This window comes from Nycticebus coucang, chromosome 6, assembly GCF_027406575.1.
Source record: "Nycticebus coucang isolate mNycCou1 chromosome 6, mNycCou1.pri, whole genome shotgun sequence".
NCBI classification, from domain to species: domain Eukaryota; kingdom Metazoa; phylum Chordata; class Mammalia; order Primates; family Lorisidae; genus Nycticebus; species Nycticebus coucang.
In genome coordinates this window covers 302,781-308,045 of record NC_069785.1, presented here as the reverse complement: position 1 = coordinate 308,045, position 5,265 = coordinate 302,781, and the positions used below count along the sequence as shown (strand labels likewise).

The window sequence follows — 5,265 nt, the reverse complement described above, 5'->3', positions numbered from 1 at the left end:
TTGGACTTTGAGAGGACAACCCTGCCGTCCCCAGCTATTTCAAGAAGTTTTCCACATTCACGGGGTAGTTGAGTGCAGCATCACCAGACTCGACACCCACACTGAGTGTCCCCCTTCTCCAGGTGTCACTAGGATGGGTGTTGGGACCCTGGTGCTGAGACGCTGACTGCCCTGGTTTCTCCTTTCTCCTGCTTAGGAAGGGTGAGACCCTCTGCCCCCAGGGTCTAGCAGGCACTTGGTTCTGCTTGCCAGCTAGCTGACACCTGCAGATCTGTTTCTGTTCTGCATGGCTGAGTTCATCAGAGCATTTTTATGGATTTATCAGAGATGCTGTGATGTGTACCTGGTATTGAAAATAGGTAGACCGCAACTATAAGCCTTTTCTGCCAATTGTACCAGTGACGTCGTCTTTGTCTTATGACAAGAATGTTTTTAATTCAGAGGCTTCAGAGGTAAGCACTAACCCAGAGAATCCCCAGAGGAAACAGATTAATGGAGAGGAAGCCACGACCCTGCAGGCAACCAAGGCTGAGCCATCCTGCACCTACCCTGGGTGACTCCACACATGTGTCCCCGTCGCCCCCTGGCGGCCGCGCCACCCAGGAGGTTCGTGTCTGGGCTCACAATGCAGTCCTCTCGCTGTGTCCCTCGCGCAGTAATACAGCCCCGTGTCCTCGGGCCTCAGGCTGTTCATCTGCAGATGCAGAGCGTTCTTGCCATTGTCTCTGGAGATGGTGAATCGGCCTTTCACGGAGTCCGTGTAGTATGTGCTCCCACCATCATACCTGATGTATGAGACCCACTCCAGCCCCTTCCCTGGAGGCTGGCGGACCCAGTTCATGCTGTAATCACTGAAGGTGAATCCAGAGGCTACACAGGAGAGTTTCAGGGACCCGCCAGGCTGGACCAAGCCTCCCCCAGACTCCACCAGCTTCACCTCACACTGGACACCTGCAAACACAGAGACACCTGGTCAGAAACCTCCACACACACCCTCTGTTCTCTCTCACACATCTACTCACACACTCCGAGTCTCCAGTTTTCCGTGAATCACCTTGTAACAGAGCAACAAGGAGCAGCCAGATCAGCCCAGACTCCATGGTGAGTCGTCTGTGTTCACTCCTGAGCAGCGAGTGGGCAGACCTGGGAGTCCCGGGGCTGGGCCTCCTCTCCCAGAGCTGCAGGGTCAGGGCTGGGCTGGTTTTCATAAGCAGAGGGAGGCCCTATTTGCATGTGCTCCTCCCATATAGGAGGTCTGGGGTCGGACGCTGAGGAAGGGCAGGGCCAGAGCACGTGTGAGTGTGTTGGGACAGTAATATGACAAGGGTAACACTTGATGAAACACAAATTCTTACTGTGAGATTTCATACATACTTATGGTGTATCTACTTAGTTCATTGGATCACTTATTGTACGTGTCATTGTTTCTTCCATAGTACAAATGTGAGGCTCATCCCGGAGCACAGATTGTCTCTGTGACATGTCCAGCATTTCCACTCTGTTAAGAGTGACTTTTGGTATCTGAGCAGGAACTTTTCAGCACTGTACACCCCTGTCCCTTGGACCCACTACAGGATTGAGCTGGACCTGTCTAGTGGTTTCAGTATTTCTGTCATGGGAACATTTGTAGTTTTCCCACTTGAAGACTTTACCCTGAAAATGCAGAGGACTATGGTTGATGCAGTTGAATTTTTAGGGATCTGGGTCATTTTCTTTCTGACACTTGTTTCCTCTCAGTAGGTCCATTATTCTTTATAATTAATTTAATGAGGTATAATTGACATGGACTAATCTACATATATTTAAAGTGTACACATTAGAAATATTAACACATCCACAATGATTATAAAGTTAGTGAATAAATCAGTTTCCTTCACCTCATCTTCTGTTCTTCCTTATTTCCTTCTTTCCCTTTTCCTTCCTGTATTCTTCTCCTAGGCAGATATTGATCCTTCTGATAGCACTTTAGATTAGTTTTTAAGTTGTAGCTGGGTTATGGGGTATTTGCGAAACTTGATAAATGTAGAATGTAAATGTTTTGGCACAGTCACTGAGATAACGCCGGAAAATCTATGTTAACCACTGTGATAAAAATGTGTCAAATGGTTTATGAAGCAAGTGTATGATGCCCCATGATCATATCAATGGATACAGTTATGATTTAATAAAAAAAAAATAAAAAAAATAAAAATAGATTAGTTTTTATTTCCTAGAGATTACATAAGTGGAGCAATACAATTTTGACTCCTCTTCCTTTGGCTTATTTACTGTGTATAAATACTTCCATGTACAGACATGTTGCTGAGTGTATGAAACACTTTTCTGATGAGGGTGGTATTCCACTGAACAAGTGTCACATAATTATTGTCTATAAGCTTTTGTTTAATATAAACTAGTTCAATTTTTGGTGTCCTACAAGTAAATCTGTGGCTCAGATTGAAGGTGTACCTTGGTAAGAAATATAGTTTCTAGTGTTTATTCTGAGAACAATAACATTGACAACCACAGAGAACCTGCAGAAGATGTAATTTGGGAAACATTTGTTAATACCTGAGATAATTGAAGTTGTAGGACTAACATCAAACCTGACATGTGGAAAGAGACCAATTCTTGCAGGAATAACCAAGGGCAGGGAGTTATTTGATCTGGATAACTGAGCCTGCCACATGCAGGGTAGGCTGTGAGAGGATGAAGCTGTGAGTGTGTATCTCACTGCTGGGAGCTGAGTGTGGTAAAAGCTTTATGGTGGGAAATTCTCCAGGATATCAGGCTTAAGGAAAACAGCAGTCACAAAAATCTCCTTTCCCACAAATCCACTGTGGGAGAGAGAGGGACAGAGAGCACACACTTCTAAAATGCTTCCAGACTCACCTCTCCTTTACCATTATAAAATTAAAGAATGGATTTTCAATAAAATCTTCAATAATGGCATCCTAGGGGTGAAGTGGGCCCCATAGCAACTGGGAGGGAAACAGAGGCCCACACCACAGTTATGTTCAACCACCCCTCACATTCCCAGTGGAATAAAAGCCTTGATCTGAAGGGAAGGGCGTCAAAACTCAAATCTGAGGACCCTGATGGATAAACACTAGTTCTGTGATAGAAAACTATATATAATAACAAGGCATGGCTGATTGCTAAATGTGGGCACAGTTATTTTAGCTACATCAGGGAAAGTTTTGATTATGTTTTAGATAAGATTCCTCCCGAAATCCCTGAGGTTATATTCTTTATCTACTAATCATACCTTAATAGTAAAATTGAAGGTTAATGACCTGTAGTTCATGTTACTAAGTTACTAAGCAAATTTTCATTGGAATATGGTCCTCCACCAGATGAAAAATCAGCCAACGTTGCAGAAGTCAATTATACTTCATGGAGCTTGTCAATTAGCCAAAAACAGATTAAATTCATGAGTTTTTGGAATAGCAAGTGAATTTGGGATGCTTTGAAAACAAAAGGGTTTCTTACAACTTCTAGTAAAATGAATAACAAGCTGAGAAAGATATAAATAAACATTTTAATCCTAGAGACATTATATAACCTTGGAAATTATCCAAAAAAATAGCATAAGAGCTAAGCAAATGTTGTAGCAGATCATTACACAGGAAAAGCAGCCTCAACCTAGGTTATATCTCATCTAAACCTGTAAGACAGTACTGTTACTCATATGACACTGCAGTGATCCATATTAAATCTTCTAAAATGTCAATCAAAGTGCCATTATTAGAGTCAAGATTTAACAATTTGAAAAACTGTTTGAACTCCCTTGGGCAAGGGCTCTACTATTAGCACTTGTGGTGTCTTATTGCATTCACTCAAGGACATGTCAGTTATTACCCAATGACTTGGTACCTGGACAGATCTTACACTTAGAGTTTTCCACAAATAGTAGCATTTTAGATATTATATGCAGGACAAAAACTCTTGAAATTAGCATATGTGTTCTATACACTCCTATCAAACACAGAGTCAGGCTAAATATTTACTACACCTTTCTAAAAGTCTGTCATGTTCAAGCAAGTAATGGTGTGTACTAAAGGGGACATCAGGTGAACATTGCACCAGAGCCACACTGGAAAGATATTATTAAGGACATTGAAGAAATCATAGTAGCGAAATTCCAATGTGGCAGTTCTCGTATGTCACAACTAAAGAATCAATATAGAATTCTAGTCTCTTGGACGCCTACTCTGATAAAGGATGTAAACCTGAGAATTCTCACAGAACCTGAGAAGCTTCCGGTGTTTTGAAGAAGACACCAGACCCAAGACCTTCAGAATAAGCTGATAATTGTGGACAGTGAGAAGCTTCCCCCTACCATAGACTGAGACCTCTGCCTAATTCATCACCCACTGATTCTCATTATTATTTGCTCATACTAAAAAAAATCTTCTATTTCCCTCCATACATGATTGCTGTCTACCCATAATTGTCTTTTATCAGATTGTTAAACTTGTTTTTCAAAAAATAGTATTTGAATGGAATAAGAAGTGCGACTCTCTTAGGTGATGTCTGTCTGCTGAAAATCTTCAGGGTTATCCCTTCCCCTTCCCTATTTGCCAAACTCAAGGTTATTTTTGTCATGATTCACAGGTGTTGTATCACAAGATATCAGTGTGAGGTCCAACCCCCACAAGAACTTTCCTGTTAGTGGGAGCCCCACCTGAACCACCACAGAGCCCTTACGAAAACCATGAGCTAGTCTCCCTTTCCATTCTAGCAAGCCACTTTTGGATTTCTTGAAATGCCTTTCCTGCTCTCAGAAGACATCTCAATACTGGACATAATAAAGCTTTCTGTATCACTGTGTGTGTGTGTGTGTGTGTGTGTGTGTGTGTGTGTGTGTGTGTGTGTGACAAGCAGAACCAACATCCACACTAAGTGTTGGTGGGGTACTCTCTGATCTTGTGTCATGTCCACTACAATTGATTGTTGTGAGCTTGTTGCTTAGACTTTGAGCACCATGGGGGTCTTCTTTCTTTTCCTGAGAAACATTGAGATTGCCTAGGACCCTGATAACTGTTAGGGTTTTATCCTGCCTTCTGACTAGAAAGAAATTTATGTTCTGGGGTCTGTGCTTCGTAGTGGAGTCCAAGGAAGAATCTGTAATATATTTAGTGACTTATTCAGAAATGTTGCTAATTAAGGTACATTTGGGGACATCATAATGAAACTGCAAGCCTCTCTGTGCCTTTTGTGCACTGGAGACATTTTTTTCTTGCTACTAGAAACGTATCTAAATCAGAGATTTTGGAGGGAAGC

At 42.2% G+C, this 5,265-nt stretch overlaps 1 pseudogene across 1 annotated transcript; it reads right to left on the bottom strand.

Moving 5' to 3' along the window:
- Positions 1-605: 605 nt before the first annotated feature.
- LOC128587770 (immunoglobulin heavy variable 3-23-like) lies at positions 606-1,204 on the bottom strand (annotated as a pseudogene). The gene is made up of 2 exons (XR_008380637.1): positions 1,055-1,204; positions 606-951 (listed from the first exon to the last, which is right to left on the bottom strand). The product of XR_008380637.1 is annotated as an immunoglobulin heavy variable 3-23-like (transcript).
- Positions 1,205-5,265: the final 4,061 nt, after the last annotated feature.